The following is an 18,785-nucleotide window of genomic DNA, read 5'->3' as shown; positions in this document are numbered from 1 at the left end:
GATGCTTCTATGATACCATCTTGACTTCCCTAGGCAGTTGACATTACTTAATGTGTCCTGAAGTTTCACCTCTCCAGAGCCCTACCCCACTAGGGAAAGATAGAAACAGGCTGGGGGTATGGATCGACCTGCTAACGTCCATGTTCAATGGAGAAGCAATTATAGAAACCAGATCTCCATGAAGAATTTTGGTCCATTCCACTCTGACACCATTCTCTCAGACAATATTCTCATCCAATCTCAGGCTAGCTACCAAATTCAAGCAAAACTACTATAATTGTATGCCTCCAGGAACATGCCTAAAATGGTTTCCCCAGCTTTCTTCTATCCTAAAATCTCTAATCTCATCTGCTCTGATCCTACTTTCTGGTTCCTGCTCATTAGCCATCTTGTCTCAACTTAGGTCATGCCACCTTCCTGACACCAGGCTGCATATGCTATTTTGACTCCACCCCGACTTTTCTGGGCAGATGACCTCACCAATGTGTCCTGGACCCTTGCATCTCCAGAGCTCTGGTCCACTAGGGAAAGATAGAAACAGGATGTGGGTATGGATTGACCATACCCACAATGTCCATGCTCAGCGGAGAAGCAGCTATGGAAGCCAGGACTCCTAACTTCTGCTCCTCATACATAACATTGATCCATACTCCCAAGAGGGGAGAAATAATAGAATGAAGATAAGGGAACTCTGCACTCCAGCTCTAGCAGCACCCAGAGAGAGAGAAGGAAAAGGAGAGGGACATATGAAGGTAGATTTGATGTCATGAGTAGTTTAGAGGGAAAGAGAGGATAGAATCAGCAAGAAGTGGTAACTTTGTATAAATGTGGACAGATAGTTGTAGAGAAGATGGTTGGCCCATATCTAAAACTTTAGGGGAACTGTGGTGGATTGCAGTGGGGAGAGTGAAGATTTAGAACTCTGGTGGTGGGAATGGTGTGGATTCAAACCCCTGTTGACAAGTAATTATGTAATATAAATATATAAGAAATAAAAATAAATGAATAAATAAATAAATAAAAGAATTTTGGTCCATACTCCCAGAGAGATAAAGAATAGGGAAGCCTACAGTCAACAATACTTATACACCTTTCCCATATTTGGAAGCTACTCTTTTCCCTGATCCAGTTTTCTGGTCCTTTTTCCAGCCATGACATATCCCCAGACAATAACTTGGATCTACCTACATATCAGGTTTCAGGCCCCGGGGGAAAAAACAAACAAAAAACCAAACAAACAACAACAAAAATGACAAAACTAGCATAGCCACAGGCCCTTTGGAATATAACTAAAATAGGCCTATTAGCTATCTACAAAATGGAAGGACCCCCCCCCCCAACTCATCATCTGCTTTATCCCAACCTTTAGGTTCATGATTAGCCAACAATTTGTTTGGCTTTACATGTCAACTCTCTTTTCAGCTACCAGGTTCTAGATACTGCCATGATGCTGACCAGACTTTGCTGGAAAACAGTTCCACCAATGTGTTCTGGAGCCCCACTTCCCCAGAGCCCCACCCCATTAGGGAAAGAGAGAGACAGGCTGGGAGTATCGATCAACCTGTCAATGCCCATGTTCAGCAGGGAAGCAATTATAGAAGCCAGACCTTCCACCTTCTGCATCCCACAATGACCTTGGGTCCATACTCCCAGAGGGATAAAGAACAGGGAAACTATCAGGGGATGGGATGGGATACAGAGTTCTGGTAGTGGGAATAATTGTGTGGAGTTGTACCCCTCTTATCCTATGGTTTTTTGTCAGTGTTTCCTTGTTATAATAAAAAAAAACAAACAAATAGGGAAGCCCCCAATAAAGGGGATGGGACATGGAACTCTGGTGGTAAAAACTGTATAGAATTATACTCCTGTTATCTTACAATCTTATTAATCATTATTAAACCACTAATAAATAATTTAAAAAATGAGTTAAGAAGAAAAAACAAAGTGAGCAGGGAAGGTGTAGAAAGTGTGGGATGAAGGAGTGTCACTTTGCAATGGCTGTGGGCACCTCAGGGTTGGGTCAGAGTGCAGTGGTTTGGGCCACGTAGAGCCAGTCAAAAATGGCCGTCCCCTGCTAAGTGCACCACCCTTCCATCACAGAGGTAGAAAAACTGGCAAGGGGGGGGTGGAAGTAGGAGGGCTTTTCATAGGGCAACAGCCAGGAGTGACGTGTTGGGACAGGATTGGTTGAAAAAGGCACTGCGAGAATATCGTATTAACTCTAGTGGGAAATAGCAGAACCTGAGGGGACAGGGGAAATGTGACTGCATCTGTATAATTCCCCAGCAAAGGAGTCCAGCAGCGGCATGCCTGGTTAAACTCACATAGTACAAGGACCCAGCAGGAGAATCCTGGTTTGAGTCCCATGGCTCCTACCTGCAGGGGGATTGCTTCACAAGTGGTGAAGCAGGTCTTCAGGTGTCTATGTTTCTCTATCTCTTTCTATCTTCTGCTCTCAATTTCTCTCTGTTGTATCCATTAAAACAGGAAAAAAAAAAAAAAAAAAGGCCACCAGGAGCTGTGGATTCATAGTGCAAGCACTGAGCCCCAGCGATGACCCTAGAGGAAAAATAAGAAAGTGTAAGATGAGGGGTCAAAGCTTCATGAGTGGTGAAACAGGGCTGCAGGTGTCTCTCTGTCTCTTTCCTTCTCTATCTCCCCCTCTCAAATCTTCTCTGACTCTATCAAATTAATTAATTAAAAAAAACCTTAAATAAAGTAACAAAGAACAAGTCATCTATTCACTTATGTGTAAAATTTCAGGTGTGAAAACGGCATTACAGGGTCATCAAAATAATTCACTTTGCCATGTGCACAACCCAAGTTCAGGTCCTGGCCCCATGGCATTGGAGGAAACTTTAGTGCTGTAGTGTCTTTCACTCTCTCTCTGTGTCACAAGCAAACAAACACCACCAAATACAAAGGCCATATGGCAGAAGAATGCTTGGTGTTTTGTGTTGAGGATGCTGTGGAGTGAGCAGGAAGTGAGGCCAGAGAGACAACAGGGGGCCAGATCAGGACAGTTAACTCTTGTCAGCAATGACTAACAGATGTTCAGTATTGGGTAGGTCTTTGTGTTTAGGGTGGAGTGGGAAGAGGATTTAGTCTATCTTGTAAGTCTAAATAAGAGGCAAAATATCCTCAGCCTTAACCTTTGAAATGGAAAGGAGTTTCTCCCTATTTCCTGGTTGAAGGGGGACAAATAGACTTGGGCAACTGACTGTTTCTCCTCATGTCTTAGAGTGACAGGCCAGGAATCAGAACCTCAGGACAGTGGCACTGTGCAGCCCACAGAAGCAGGGCTCACTCTTTAGTATGTGCAATGCCAGCAGCAATGACCTGCACAGAGGGTACTGGTGGCATTACCATGGGGATGTTTTCCTGCCCAGTCTTGCTTTGTTTCTGTCCCTGTTCTACAAACAAAAGTTCTCCAACTCCCTGGTCTTGTGTTAACTAGTTGTTAAGCCAAGGACGGTTCTTTTGCTTCAGTTAGTCAGAATTGCTTCTTGTGTCTCAGGAACTGAATACATTAACACCCATGAAACATTAATATGCAAAGTATCCTTTCTACATCAGCTAATGCACTGGCTAATAAAAAGAAGACAGACAGGGAGAAGACAAGTTGATGGTAGACACTTCATAACTGCATAGAACTGGGATTTATTGTGTATTAGCTATACACTGTATATGTCTATACACTGTGGCAACGCATGTTCTAAAGGTGGCTGCAATTATTTCACCAATTTCACATTCTGTTTTGTATGTGAACCTACCTCATCTTCAGGAAGAGGTGGAAATGCTTTGCTCTCCCTTTGCATCTTCTCTGGTTTTGTGGACTTAACTGACTCATGAAATGTGACAAAAGTGATATGTAAATTCCAAGACTGGGTTTCCATCTTGAAATCCATTTAAGAAAACAAGACAAAACAAAAAAACACTAGTATAGTCATTACCATTTTGATCCTCCCACTTTGAGGAAATGAGCTCTTAGGAGACTTTACTGAGTTCAACCTTCACTACCCTTCAGAAGATTGTTTAGACAGAAGCTACACCCAAGGTCTTTCCTCATTAGGTGGCCCTGCCAATCAGCTCTGTAGGAGAGGGTGGCTAGATGGAATTTCCCTTTGGCCAAATGGAACACTAGTCTCTACATGAGCAGGTATGTACAGGACAAACATACAGAATCCCACACATTTCTTTGCTATACTGTTCAGTGTCTGAAATGAGCAGAGTTTGAATATCAAAAGCAGAAAAATGTTTGAGTTTTTTTTTCCATCCAAGTATGCTACTTTTTTTTTTTCTCATCCAAGACTCCAGAATGCTGCTTTCTCTAAATGACTTTGGCAAAACTGCAAAGTTTACACATATACTACCTACTCCACTAAAATGAACTCATACTTTGCTATATCATCCAACATTCTTATGGAAAAATGCCCAGAAATGAACTCATAAATTTAAATAACTTTTCCAGACCTTTGATCTATGGTCTAATGTAATTATCCTTTAGTAAATGTCATGCATTGATTAGCTCACAGATTAAAATACAAGTTTTTTTGAAATAGAAGTATATGTCAAAATGTTAAAAAATTATACACCGAATCATAGAATATCAGTGTATATCATCACAAGCATTACTTGTAAAGAAAGGCTATAAGCTACTGGGAAGGTGGCTTAGAGGTAGAGTATAGGATTCCTTCTCCTTTTTTGCCTCTAGGGCTTGTTGCCAGCACTACAAATCTACTGCTCCTGGTGGCCATTTTTTTTTTTTTTCCATTTTATGGGATAGGACAGAGAGAAATTAAGAGGGAAGGAGTGATATAAAGGGAGAGAAAGAGACACCTGGGCAGGGGTGGATAGCATAATGGTTATACAAAGAGACTCTCATGCCTGAGGCTCTGAAGTCCCAGGTTCAATCCCCTACACCACCATAAGCCAGAGCTGATCAGTGCTCTGGTAAAATTAAAAAAAAAATTAAAAAAAAGATAGACACCTAAAGATCTACTTTAGTGCCCCCCTGCAGGTGGGGAGCCAAGGCTCAAACCTGGATCATTGTGTGAGGCTTTGCCCTTAATACTGTGTGTGCTTAACAGTGTACATCACAGGCCAGCCCCCTAGCATAGAATTCTCACGGGGAAGTCCTGAGTTTGATCTCCAGATGCCAGAGTGATGCTCTGGTTTATTCTTGCTCTTTGTCTCTCATGCTTTCTCTCTCAATAAACATAAATGATTTTTTTCCCATCAGGGTTATCTCATGCTAGGTGACTGTACCACTGCAGGTGGCAAGTTTTTCTTTGCTCTAGATACAAAAAGGAGGGAGGGCAGAGATGCCACAACATTAGTCTACTGTTCATGGAACTTGCCCTCTGTAGGTGCTCCTATGTGGTGGGAATTGTACCCCTCTTATCCTATGGTCTTATCAATATTTTAATTTTATAAATAAAAAAAATGGACTTGGGGTCAGCAGGAAAGTTCAGCTGGAGAGTATGACTGCTTTGCCATGTAAATGACCTAAGTTTGAGCCTGGCTTTCACCACACTGGGAGGACATTTGTTGCTGTGATGTCTTTCTTACTGTCCTTCTCTGTCTCTCCCTTTCTGTCTTAAATCAGACTAGAGCAGTGAGGCCCTGATGATGAGGAAAAAGACATTGGCAACAACAAAATAAAACCAGTTTGGACATGATGGGATAGGCTGTACAGAGGAATAGGAGTGCTGAATGTAGTCAGACCACTTGTGCCTTGAGACTATAGCAGCAGAGGAGAGCTGGGTTACAGAGGTAGTATGATGGTACTGAGAGATGACTGAACTCCAGAAAGATTCTCTTGGTGGAAGCACTCATAGAATGGCATCTTTTTGAAGAGTCATCTGATCAATATGCTAGAATTAGGGCAATTCTATGAAAATTCAATGAAAGAGACAAAGTAATGAAATTGGTTTCCAAAGCAGCTAAAAGCTCTCATTTTGTCTTAACTTCTTGGAGAGACTACTGTCTTTTAAAAAAAATTTTTTTATTTATTATTATTTTAGTATTTATTTATTCACTTTTTGTTGCCCTTGTTGTAGTTATTATTATTATTATATATTTAAAGAATTTATTTATTTATTTATTCATGAGAAAGATAGGAGGAGAGAAAGAACCAGACATCACTCTGGTACATGTGCTGCCGGGGATCGAACTAGGGACCTCATGGTTGAGAATCCAATGCTTTAGCCACTGCGCCACCTCCTGGACCACTGTAGTTACTATTGTTGTTGATGTCATCATTGTTGGATAGGACAGAGAGAAGTGGAGAGAGGAGGGGAAGACGGAGAGGGGGAGAGAAAGACAGACACCTGCAGACCTGCTTCACCGCTTGTGAATCAACTCCCCTTGCAGGTGGAGAGCCGGGGGGCTCTAACTTGGATCCTTATGCCGGCCCTTGTGCTTCGTGCCACATGCAATTACCCTGCTGCATTACCGCCTGACTCCCTGGGAGACTACCGTCTTTACGCATGTTCTTTTTCCTCTCTCTACCTATTAAAATCTCCCAGAGAAGAGTTTATGAGACTTGTCCCCAGTAAGGTATAAATAATTGATGAGACAAAAATCAATAGCAATATGCAATTAGAAAAGTGAGATATCTTTCAAAGTTCCAACAAAAATAATTGGAGTATTTGGGACTTAACAAAGAATACCTTAGAGTTCTATAGCATTTTGAACTCTATTAAAGGACATAAAAAAAAGATCTGGATAAATGAGCAGATAGTCTATGCTCATAGAGTGATTTAAAATTGTGAAAGTGAAGATTGTCTCCACATATATACATTCAATTAAACTTCTATCAATTGTTTTTTTCTGGGAGGGCCAGGCAGGGATACACCAGGTTGAGCGCAAGGACCTGGGTTCAAGCCTCCAATCCACATGCAGGTAGGAAGCTTTGCAAGAGGTAAAGCAGTGCAGTAGGTGTCTCTCTTTCTCTTTCCCTCTCTATCTTCCTCTTTCTTCTTGATTCATCTCTGTCTCTATCCAAGTAAATGAAATAATTTTTTCTTTTTTGAGAAACACTGAAAAGTTATTCTGAAAAATTGGGAAAAAACAGTCATGTTTTTTCTAAGTTTTCATCTAAGTTTTTTCTGAAAAAGAAAGACCAAAGGTATTATTTAAGATATATTACTGGGACTGGGTGGTAGCGCACCTGGTTGAGCATACATGTTATAATGCATAAGCACTTGGGTTTGAGCCCCCAGTCCCCAATTGCAGGGGGAAAGCTTCACAAGTGGTAAAGCAGTGTTGTCTCTCTCTCACGTCTTTCTCTCTTGATTTCTGGCTGTCTCCATCCAATAAATGAATAAAGATAATATAAAAATTTTTTTAAAAGGACTTCTGGAGGCAGGGCTACAGAGCAGCAGCAACTGTGTTTCTCTCCTCTCCTCTCCCAGGACAACTAGGAATACCAATGGAGATGACCTGAGACCATGACAAAGCAGGACTAGAACAACTTCAGGAACCCACCAAATCACTGGTGAGTGCAAACACATGTGGCTCATGGACAGAGAGGAGCCTAAGGAGAGACTGAGCAGCTGGTAACTGTCCAGCAGTTTACCAGTTGAGGCACCACCTCCAGTCTGTTTTACCAACAAAAAGACTACTGAAGGGAGGAGAGGACTCCCCTAAGACTAACAAAATGCAACTGTGAGTCTCCATTGCTACTGCCCTCACAGGTTGGAGCAGCAGAGGGGAGGCCTTGTACTGACATCTGGGAACAGAGAACTGACCAGGAAACTCAGGAGAAGATCTACACCGTGGAGGCCTAGCAGTGGGGCTGTATAGTGGGAGCCTTTTCACATTGTTCTCAGGATAAGAACATGGTGAATAATTGCCTCAGAATGTACAGACTATAAATGGGACTTGTTTAGAAACTCACAGGGCCCAGCAGTGCTGCTTGGCTTGGCAGAGAAGCTGAATTGAGCCCTGAGCTTTGGATCCGTGGGGTGTGAGCGACTCTTTGCATAACCACTGTGCTATCTCTCCCCCACCCTGCTTTATTTCTTGATCAGAATTGAGTGATTAAGCTAAGAAACCTACTTATAGTTTAAAAGCTCTGAGGCATTTATAGCCTAAATTGAAGAAAAAAAAAAGAGGCTTTAATAGCCACTGTGCTCCAACTCAAGGATTGAAATAATATTGAAACAACTGTTAATTTCCACAACTGTGAACTCTTTAAGTATCTTACTTAGACACAAGTAATTCCAGGCAAGAACGATCAGTAATTTGAAAAGACTCAGAAGGAACCTTATAACATACTATATAGAATGGTTAAACCAACAAGAAGAAATATTAGAGAAACGAACCAGGAGAAGAGTCCAGCTAAATGCTCCCCAGGACAAGAGTCCAGCTAAATGCCCCTCAAAGGTTGAAGCACAAAATACTGAAGTCAACATCCAAACACTAGTTTAAGGAAATAGTCAAAAGACTGAGTAAAGACTTGGAAAGAATTGTCATCAGAAATGCAGAAACAACAAATGAAACTCTGGAAAAAAACACTAATTATCTCAAGGTCATTAGAAAGCTGAAAGCTGAAATAGCTGAGCTAAGAACACAGCTCGCTGAGCAAGCTAAAACAGTATCAGAACAGGGTAACAAAATAGATGAACTCCAGAAAACAGTAGAGAGGAGAGAGAATAGAATAAATGAGGCTGAAGACAGAATTACAAGACCAAGCAGGAATTAGAGACAACTAAAAAAGAAGTAGAAGATCTCAAAAAGATATACTGAAATCAACAACAGAGACCTATGGGATGACTTCAAAAGAAATAATATATGCATTATTAACTTACCAGAGGAAGAAAGAGAGGGAGGGGAAGAAAGCATTCTACAGGACATAATAGCCGAGAACTTCTCTAATCTAGACAACATAAAAGACACAAAGGTTCAAGAAGCCCAGAGGGTCCCAAACAGAACTAAGCCAGACTTAAAGACACCAAGAGACATCATATTTAGAATGGAAAGGAATAAGGCTAAAGAAAGGATCTGGAAGGCTGCAAAGAGTCACCTCCAGAAGAAAACCCATAAGATCAGCAGCAGACTTCTCCACACAAACACTACATACAGGTCAGAAGAGAATGGCAAGATATCTATCAAGTGCTCAATGAGAAAGGCTTTCAAACAAGACTACTGTATCCTGCTAGACTGTCGTTCAAATTAGATAGAGTCATAAAAACCTTCTCAGACAAGCAATAGTTGAATCAATTATCACCAAGCCTGCTCTGAAAGAAATTCTGAAAGCTCTTCTATAAATGGTCAAATCACAATAAATATGCCATATATCAGAATACTCTAAAAATATACAAGAACAGAATTAAAATATCTTCAATCTATGACATCAATAAATGTCAATGGCCTGAATTCACCTATTAAAAGGCACAGAGTAGGAAGATGGATCAGAAAACACAACCCAACAATATGTTGTCTAAAGGAAACCCACCTAACTCAATAAGACAAACACAGACTCAAAGTGAAAGGATGGAAAATTATCATACAAGCCAATGGCCCACACAAAAGGGTGATAACAGCTCATATCTGACATGACATACTTAAATAAAATTGGAACAGATAGGGATGGACACTACTTAATGCTCAGAGGATCAGTCAATTGTTAAGAGGACTTAACAATTATTAACAACTATGCACCCAATGAGAAGCAATCTAAATACACCAAGCATCTATTGAAACAGCTACAGCAATATATTAACAGCAACAAAGTCATAGTAGGGGACTTCAACACCCCACTCTCTCAACTTGACAGATCATCCAGGGAGAAAATCAATAAAGAAATGAGAGTGATAAATGAGGAGATAGATAAACTAGAACTATTGGATACTTTCAGAGTCATTCATCCCAAGAAACTGGAATACACATGTTGGTCATTACTCCAGGTCTGCTGCATTGCTTGATGCTGTGGTCTATTTACATAATCACTGTTTTGCCTGAGACCCACCCTGCCTGCAGGGTATTGGTTTAATCCCATTGGTTAGAACCTTCGCAACAGTTGCTATGGAAGCATTCTATGTTCCAGCTCTATTTTTGCTCCGCCCCCTCTCCTAGCCTTTTCCTTTCCCCATTTGCCACTTCTGATTAAAGAAATATATAAAGGGCATTGTAGCTGATCAATAAAGGAGAGTTGCATTGCGTTCCTGCTCAGCCAAGAGTTCCCCGTTCCTCTCCCATGTTGCTGAGTAAACAGCAGCCCAGCTCCAGTCGAGTTCTCTCTCCTGCTATGCAACTCGACATACACATTCTACTCAAATCCACATGGGTCATTCTCAAGGACAGACCATATATTAGGCCACAAAGACAGCATCAGCAACTTCAAGAGCATAGAAATCATCCCAAGTATCTTCTCAGACCACAGTGGAATTAAACTAAGACTTAACAATCAACAAAAGATTAGTAATAGTCCCAAAATGTGGAAGCTCAACAGTACACTGCTTAACAACTACTGGGTCAAAGAAGAAATAAAGGAATGAATAAAAATGTTTCAAGAGTTCAATGAAAATGAAGACACAATCTATCAAAATATTTGTGACACAGCTAAGGCAGTACTGAGAAGGAAGTTCATAGACATACAAGCACACATTAGGAAACAAGAAAAAGCACAAATAAACAGCCTGATTGCACATCTTAAAGACCTAGAAGAAAAAGAACAAAGGGACCCTAAAGCAACTAGAAGAACAGAAATAACTAAAGTTAGGGCAGAAATCATTAACATTGAAAATAAGAAAACCATACAAAAGATCAACAAAAGTAAATGTTGGTTCTTCGAAAGAGTGAAGAAAATTTAGAAACCATTAGCCATACTCATAAAACAAAAAAGGGGGAAGACCCAAATAAATCGGATCATAAATGAAAGAGGAGATATCACAACGGACACCACAGAAATTCAACATATCATGAGAGGCTTCCATGAACAACTATATGACACCAAGCTAGAGAACCTGGAAGAAATGGACAATTTACTAGGTACCTATGAACTTCCAAAATTCAGTAGAGGAACTAGATAATATGAACAGGCCCAACATAGCTAATGAAATTGAAACAGTTACCAAAAACCTTACCAAGAATAAAAGTCCTGGGCCAGATGTTTTATAAATGAATTCTACAAAACCTTCAAGGAAGAGTTAATACCTCCACTTTTAAAAGTCTTCCGGAAGATTGAAAACACAGGAATACTCTCTTCCAGCTTCTATGCAGCCAACATCTCTCTGATACCAAAAGCAGACAGGGACACAACCAAAAAAGAAAACTATAGACCAATATCTCTGATGAACATAGATGTTAAAATATTGAACAAATTTCTAGCCAACCGGATACAACAGTCTATTAAAAAGATTGTTCATCATGACCAAGTGGGGTTTTCCTCAGGCATGCCAGGTTGGTTTAATATATGATCCACCACATCAATAAAAGCAAGATCAAAATCCACACAGTCATATCAATAGATGCAGAGAAAGCCTTTGACAAAATACAACATCCCTTTATGATCAAAACACTACAAAAAATAGGAATAGATGGAAAATTCCTGAAGATAGTGGAGTCTATATATATATAGCAAACCCACAGCCAACATCATACTCAATGGTGAAAAACTAGAAGCATTTTCCCTCAGATCAGGTTCTAGATAGGGCTGTTCACTATCACCATTATTATTCAACATAGTGTTGGAAGTTCTTGCCATAGCAATTAGGCATGAGCCAGGAATTAAAGGGATACAGATTGGAAGAGAAGAAGTCAAACTCCTTATTTGCAGATGACATGATAGTATACATAGAACAACCTAAGGAATCCAGCAAGAAGCTTTTAGAAATCATCAGGTAATACTGTAAAGTGTCAGGCTATAAAATTAACATTCAAAAATCAGTGGCATTCCTCTATGCAAAAACTAAGTTAGAAGAAGCTGAAACCCAGAAATAAATTCCTTTTACTATAGCAACAAAAACAATAAAATATCTAGGAATAAACCTAACCAAAGAAGTGAGAGACTTGTATACTGAAAATTATGAGTCACTACTCAAGGAAATTGAAAAAGACACAAAGAAGTGGAAAGATATTCCATGTTCATGGGTTGGAAGAATTAACACCATCAAATTGAATATACTACCCAGAGCCATCTACAAATTTAATGCTATCCCCACCAAGATCCCAAGCACTTTTCTAGGAGAATAGAACAAATGCTACAAATGTTTATCTGGAATCAGAAAAGACCTAGAATTGTCAAAGCAATCTTGAGAAGAAAGAACAGAACTGGAGGTATCACACTCCCAGATCCCAAACTGTATAACAGGGCAACTGTCACCAAAACTGCTTTTTACTGGACCATGAATAGACACACTGACCAGTGGAATAGAATTGAGATCCCAGAAGTAAGCCCCCACACCTCTGAATATCTAATCTTTGACAAAGGTGCCCAGACTATTAAATGGGGAAAGCAGAGTCTCTTCAACAAATGGTGTTGGAAAAAATGGCTTGAAACATACAGAAGAATGAAATAGAATCACTATATCCCACCAAACACAAAAGTAAATTCCAAGTGGATCAAGGACTTGGATGTTAGACCAAAAACTATGAGATACTTAGAGGAAAATAGTGGCAGAACTCTTTTCTGCATAAATTTTAAAGACATCATCAATGAAATGAATCCAATTACAAAGAAGACTAAGGCAAGTATAAACCTATGGGACTACATCAAATTAAAAAGCTTCTTCACAGCAAAAGAAACCGCTACCCAAAGAAAGAGACCTCTCACAGAATGGGAGAAGACCTTTACATGCCATACATCAGACAAGAGTTTAATAATCAAAATATATAAAGAGTTTGACAAACTCAACAACAAGAAAACAAATGATGCCATCCAAAAATAGGGAGAGGACATGGACAGAATATTTACCATAGAAGAGATCCAAAAGGCCAAGAAACAGATGAAAAAATGCTCCAAGTCTCTGACTGTCAGAGAAATGTAAATAAAGACAACAGTGAAATACCACTTCACTCCTGTGAAAATGTCATACATCAGAAACGGTAGCAGCAAGAAATGCTGGAAAGGGTGTGGGGACAAAGGAATCCTCCTGCACTGCTAGTGGGCATGTAAATTGGTTCAACCTCTGTGGAGAGCAGTCTAGAGAACGCTCAGAAGGCTAGAAATGTACCTACCCTATGATTCTGCAATTCCTCTCTTAGGGATATATCCTAAGGAACCCAAGTCACTCAACCAAAAAAAAATTTGTGTACACATGTTCTTGGCAGCACAATTTGTAATAGCCAAAACCTAGAAGCAACCCAGTTGTCCAACAACAGATGAATGGTTGAGCAAGTTGTGGTGTATATACACAGTGGAATACTACTCAGCTATTAAAATGGTAACTTCACCATTTTCAGCCCATCTTGGATGCAGCTTGAAGAAATCATATTAAGTGAAATAAGTCAGAAACAGAAGGATGAGTGTGGGATGATCTCACTCTCAGGCAGAAGTTGAAAAACAAGATCAGAAGAGAAAACACAAGTAGAACCTGAACTGGAGTTGGCATATTGCACTAAAGGAAAAGTCTCCGGGGTTGGTGGGGGTGGGGTGGGTGGAAGTACATGTCCAAAAAGGATGATAGAGGATCTAGTGGGGGTTGTCTTGTTATGTGGAAAACTGGGAAATGTTATACATGTACAAACTATTGTATTTACTGTCGAATGTAAAACAATCCTCCAGCAAAGAAATAAAAAAATTTAATAAGATTTAAAAAGAAGACATGTTACTTAGCCATGATCATTCAAATATTATGGTCCTAGTTCAAAACCAGACAAAATGGACAATTGGTAGATGACAAAGGACTCAGAGTCAAAACTGTCAAGACTGGAAGTTGACACCACATGTAAGTGTGGGAAAAAATGGACTGTTTAGTATATGGGAAGACTGACTCATTTTATTGAAAAAAAAAATTTGGTCCTGGGTGATGGGGCAACCAGTTGAGCATACGTTACAGTGCTAGGACACTGGTTCAAGCCTCTAATCCCCCACCTGCAGGGGGAAAATTTCATGAGCAGTGAAACAGTGATGCAAACCTCTCTATTTCTCTCTTTCTGTATCTCCCTTTTTCCTCTCAATTTCTCCTTGTCTCTATCAAATAAATAAATAAATAAATAAATAAGAAGAACTTCCCCCTACTGTCTAAACAATGTTGATACCAGATGGGTTAAGACTCACTTTACACCTGCATATCGGATTTCAGGCTCAGGGAAAAAAAAAAAACTAGTATAGCCACTGGCCCTTTGGACTATAACTAAAATATGTCTACTAGCTATCTACAAAATGGAAGACCCCCCCAACTCTTCACCTGCATTATTCCAGCCTTTAGGTTCATGATAGTTCAACAATCTGTTTGGCTATATATGTTAGCTCTCTTTTCAGCCACCAGGTTCCAAATATTAGCATGATGCCAAACAAACTTCCCTGGACAGACAACCCCACCACCGATGTGTCCTGGAGCTCCTCTTTCCCAGAGTCCCACCCTACTATGGAAAGAGAGAGACAGGCTGGGAGTATGCATCAACCTGTCAGTGCCCATGTTCAGCAGGGAAGCAATTACAGAAGCCAGACCTTCAACCTTCTGCATGCCACAATGACCTTGGGTCCATACGCCCGCCCAGAAGGTTAAGGAATAGGAAAGCTATCAGGGGAAGGGATGAGATACGGAGTTCTGGTGGTGGGAATTGTGCGGAGTTGCAGCCCTCTTATCCTATGGTTTTGCTAATGTCTCCTTTTTATATAAATAAAAAAGAAGAAGAATTTAGTGCCAAGGGTTGATGAAGTGGAACACTTGGTTGAATATACATGTTACAGTGCACAAGGACCCAGGTTCAAGACCCTGGTCCCCACCTATATGGGAGAAAGCTAAAAAAAAAAGAAAAAACTTACTTTAAAGTTATCATTAGGGGCCAGGCAGTGCACACCTGGTTGAGTGCACAAACTATAAGGTGCCAAGGACCTGGGTTCAAGTGATTGGTCCCTACCTGCAGGGGGAAAACCTAACATTTGGTGAAGCTGTGTTGCAGATGTCTCTTTCTCCTTCTCCATAAATAAACGGAGCTACCTTAGATTAGAAAGCTTCTACATGGGATGGTGAGACAGCATAATGGTTATGAAAAACAACTTTCATGCCCAAGATTATGAGCTCCCAGCTTCAATTCCCAGAACCACCATAATCTAGGATTGAGCAGTGAGCTACAAAAATAATTAACTTCCAGAAATATAGAAAGAAACTTCTACAAAGATAAAAAGGCAACCTAACAACTGTGAGAAGATATTAAAACATCATACATCTGAAAAGGGACTGATATTGAAGTTATATGAAGAAATTATAGAGCTCAATAACAACAACAAGAAAAACTAACCAATAATAAAAAAAAAGTATTTGGTTGGATGTACATGTTACCATGAACAAGGACTTGGGTTCAAGTCCTTGGTTCCCACCTACAGGGGAGCTTCCCAAGTGATAAAGCAGTTCTCTTCCCCCCCTCTTTTTCTCTTTCTCTCTCTCTCTCTCTTCTCCTTTAATTTTTCCTCTTCCATCTCAGTTTCACTCTACCTTCATCCAACAAATAAGTAAAATATTTTTTTAAAACTCTTTAAAAAAGGATCTGAATAGACAGATCTTTTAAGGAGGCACGCAGATGGCTCAGAGACATGAAAAATGTTTCATATAAATTATCATTACAGAAATTTAAATTAAAACCACATCAGAAGGTTGGGCAATAGCTTGGCGGGTTAAGCACATGTGGTGCCAGGCGTAAGAACCTACGTAAGGATCCTGGTTCGAGCCCCTAGTTCCCCACCTGAAGGGGAGTCGCTTCACAGGCGGTGAAGCAGGTCTATCTTTCTCTTCCCCTCTCTGTCACCCCCTCCTCTTGCAGGTGTCTTTTCTTTCCCCCTCTCTGTCATCCTCTCCTCTCTCCTTTTCTCTCTTTCCTATCCAACTACTACATCATCAACAACAACAACAACAACAACAATAAAACAAGGGCAACAAAAGGGAATAAATAAATATTTTAAAACATTATAAAAATAAATAAAGCATATTGTTTTGAAAGTAAATAGGAAAAGAAACTCTTATACAATGTTGTGAATGTAGACTGGTGCAGCTCCTATGGAAAACAGTATGAAAGTCCTTAAATAAAAATGGAACTACCTTGTAATCTAGAAGTACTGCTTTTAGATACATATCCAAAGGACATGAAAACAGTAACAATTTTTCCTTCTAAATCTTGGCTTCTATACTTTATTTTATTGCTATATTTATTATTTTTTTATTTGTGATTGATAGTTGGTTACAAAGTTCCGCAGTGCACCACACCCTCCACAAAAGTACTAGAAAACACTGGGATCCATGTACATTTATGTTCATAGCTGCATTATATACAATAGCCAAGGAAACAGTCTAAATGTCTATCCACAGACGACTGGATAAACAAGTTGTAGAGTGGTCTGGGAGATGGTACAGTGGATAAAGCATTGGACTCCTTGCTTTATCCTGAGTCCTGAATTCAATCCCTGGTGTCTGTTATATCCGCTTGTTTTTAAATTTTTTTTTCTTTTTATTTTTCACTTCTTCCCTTTTTTTTGCCCTTGTTGTTTATCGTCATTGTTGTTGTTATTGCTGTCGTTGTTGTTGGATGGATAGGACAGAGAGAAATGGAGAGAGGAGGGGAAGACAGGGCCGGGGCGGGAGGGACACGAAAGAGAGACAACAGCAGACCTGCTTCACCACTTGTGAAGCCTGGGGCTCGGAACCGGATCCTTAAACCGGTCCTTGCACTTTGCGTCACGTGTGCTTAACTCACTGAGCCACAGCCCAGCTCTCTATGTCCGGTTCTTTCTCTCTCCTCCACCTTACTTTTTCATAATAAGTAAATAAATCTTTTTAAAAAGAAGCTATAGAACATACTTTTAATGGAATACTACTCTACAACTTTAAAAGATGATATTGTACCCTTCAGTACAAAAATGGATGGAACGGAAGGTGATTATACTAAGTGAAATCAGAGGTGAAAGACACATACAGTGTTGTTTCAGTCATATATGGAATATAGGTAATTAAAGCAAATGAACTTGCCAAAAAAAAAAAAGTAACCAAACTGTTTCTCAGACTTTGTGAGAACTACAGTAGTAGTGGGGACTTAGAACTTTAGTGGTGGGTATAGCGAACTACATTTACATAGATATAAGTGTAAAATTATACACTTGAAAACCCATAATTTTGTAAACCACTATTAAATAACTGATAATAAAATTAAAAAAAAATCTCTATGTGATATATAGTCAAAGATACTCACTAAAGCACAGTTTGTCATTGGGAAGCATGACAACATGTATTCCAGGTTACTGTTTAGTATCTAGTTCAAATAAATAATAAACCAGGGAGCTCTATTTGTACTAGTATGACACAGTTTCCAAGGTTGTTAAAATAAAGTATAGAACATTGTGTAATCATGTTACAATGTACAAGGACCAGGTTTCAAGCCCCCCAGTCCCCACCTGCAGGAGGAAAGCTTTGTCAGCAGTATAGCTGTGCTACAAGTGTCTCTGTCTCCCCCTTCCCTATCAATTTCTGGCTCTCTATCCAATAAATAAATAATAAAAAATATTTTAAGTGTATATAATTCCAAAAAAAAAAAGAACATTGTGTAATGTATGCTATTTGTACAAAAATTTTCATGTATCAAACATATTTGTACAAGCAAAAAATATTTCTGGAAAAATACATAAGATGGCTGTGGTGGGGGAGGTGTGAGGGGGACATTAACTTAGTCTATAGTTTCTTAAAGATTTTGTATTAATATTGTGAATTCATCTTCTCTTCTATTCATAGTTATTTATAAAAAAAGTTAAAAATAGGTACAATTTTCACACGCAAATGCTCTCTCCAAGACTTGAAAGGAAGGAATACTTTTAGATAGAAAGAGCCTGTTATGCCCACTCTGTTGGCACAGAAAAAGAACACCCAGTACACTGTTAAAGGGCCTCTTAAAATAGAGTTTTGCAAAAGCTTACTGGGCTCAACCCTTTATGATTGCTCTTTACAAGACTGGCAGAAATCATTTTACAAAAGTAAAGTTGCGGTTCTCTATATTTCAGAAAGTTACCTTTCCTGTGAAGATGTTTAGAATTTACAGAATGTATCTGGGAGAGCTGATAGCTTCAGGAAGGCCAGGGAGCTTCAGGAGAAGTTTCCATACAGTTTATTCATGTTTTTATTCTTCTTTCCCCTCTTTCTAGCCAGCGCTGCTGCTTCTCTTCCTGGGTCCAGCCTTTGACATAAGCTCTGCAGCTGCTACAGCTGACCCCTCCTCCTCCATTCCCTCTCTTAAGTCTGGAACAGTTCTTGCTGGCACCTCTGCAGCTGTGACTCATTGCAAATGCTTAGCATTCCGAAATGTTCTGCTGGGTTTTGGGTCTTGTTTGTGGCTCAAAGCATTAGACAACTTGAAAGGGAGGGGAAAACGAAGTTTCACAGCTGCCAAAACATTGCAAAGATGAGGGAGAAACTTAAGAAAACTGTAAAGGTTGTGTGCAGATCCAAGCTAGCCACTGCTGGGCTGGGGCCTCTTGATAACTTAAGTAGGAGTGGGAGACACCATGGAGGCCAAAACAGAGGATTGTCCAAGCCTCAGTGAGACCCATTCACACATCTAGAAGCACCGCACACCATCTGGAGACCATCTCCATCTGTCTGGGAGGAAATGGATTGAAGTCTATCTAGAAAGCA

General features: G+C 39.9%; 1 protein-coding gene across 1 annotated transcript in view; it reads right to left on the bottom strand.

Annotated features, from left to right (window-relative positions):
- Nucleotides 1-18,291, bottom strand: part of FERMT2 (FERM domain containing kindlin 2) — a 122,975-nt gene extending 104,684 nt beyond the window's left edge. The window contains exon 1 of the mRNA XM_060174945.1: nucleotides 18,163-18,291. The gene's annotated coding sequence lies outside the window, so the exon portion shown is untranslated. The remainder of the gene's footprint in view (nucleotides 1-18,162) is intronic.
- Between the last annotated feature and the right edge of the window lie 494 nt (nucleotides 18,292-18,785).

The sequence above is a fragment of the Erinaceus europaeus genome, chromosome 16, assembly GCF_950295315.1.
Source record: "Erinaceus europaeus chromosome 16, mEriEur2.1, whole genome shotgun sequence".
Classification (NCBI taxonomy): domain Eukaryota; kingdom Metazoa; phylum Chordata; class Mammalia; order Eulipotyphla; family Erinaceidae; genus Erinaceus; species Erinaceus europaeus.
This window is presented reverse-complemented; position numbering and strand designations above follow the sequence as displayed.